The sequence below is a fragment of the Tarenaya hassleriana genome, unplaced genomic scaffold, assembly GCF_000463585.1.
Source record: "Tarenaya hassleriana unplaced genomic scaffold, ASM46358v1 Cleome104, whole genome shotgun sequence".
Classification (NCBI taxonomy): domain Eukaryota; kingdom Viridiplantae; phylum Streptophyta; class Magnoliopsida; order Brassicales; family Cleomaceae; genus Tarenaya; species Tarenaya hassleriana.
Genome location: NW_010960630.1, coordinates 41,606 through 42,594, shown reverse-complemented (window position 1 = coordinate 42,594; position 989 = coordinate 41,606).

Sequence of the window (989 nt, the reverse complement as noted above, 5' to 3'; positions counted from 1 at the left end):
AAACGGGCGACCGCCCATAAAATGGGCGGGTCGCTCGTTTTGGCTGAGCTCCCCGAGCATTCTCGAATTCTTGTTCTTCCGTGCCCGCTTCGTGAGGATTCATCGTGGAGTCTTCCTGCAAGGAAAAACAAGCGAAACAACCTACCCATGGCCATCTAACGTCCTATAATGTCTAGAATGTGAGAAGAATTGTGATGCACGACGTTATAAAACCGGTGAAAAACCCGTGTGATCAGAAGAGATAGGGGAAAGAAAAATAGTGAAAGTATGGGCCAAGTAACTTTTAGAGACCTCAATTGGGATGTGTTTAGGAGACATGCTCGGCAAGTAGGATATGCTCCATTTTAGATCGCGGGAAACAATGGAAATCCCATTGATGAGCTTTCGCTTGAATGTTGGAGAAGGTAGAGTATACCAAACCCGATTTCATTCGCAGCGACTCTAACCCGTACAACCAATCCAATCAAAACCCCCATTTTTTCTCCGACTATATCTTATCACCCCTGGATAGTTTTATAGCTGCACACTTACTCGAGGACGAGCAAACCTCAAGTCTGGGGGGATTTGATCACACGGGTTTTTCATTGGTTTTCTAACGTCACACACTTCGGTTTTTCTCATATCTTAGGCATAATAGGACGTTAGACGGTCATGGGTAGAATTCTTTCCTCCATTTTCCTTGCAGAATGATCGAACGAGGACATTTAGGCACGAGGCACGGAAAAGGAGCGGAATCAAGAAATCCCGGAGGACTTAGAGAAAACGGGCGGACCGCTTGTTTTAATAGGCGGTCGCTCGTTGTGATAGGCGAGCAAGTGGGCGGTCGCTCACTCAATCAGGCGGTCGCTCTGCGCGATTACAGAGGAAACGAGAGGCCCGCTCGGTATACCAGGCGGTCGCCTCGAGTCAATAAGAAGAATGAGCAGTCGCTCGTGAATATGAGCGGTTGCTCACCCTGAAGAAAACGAGCGACACTGAAGAAAAAATGA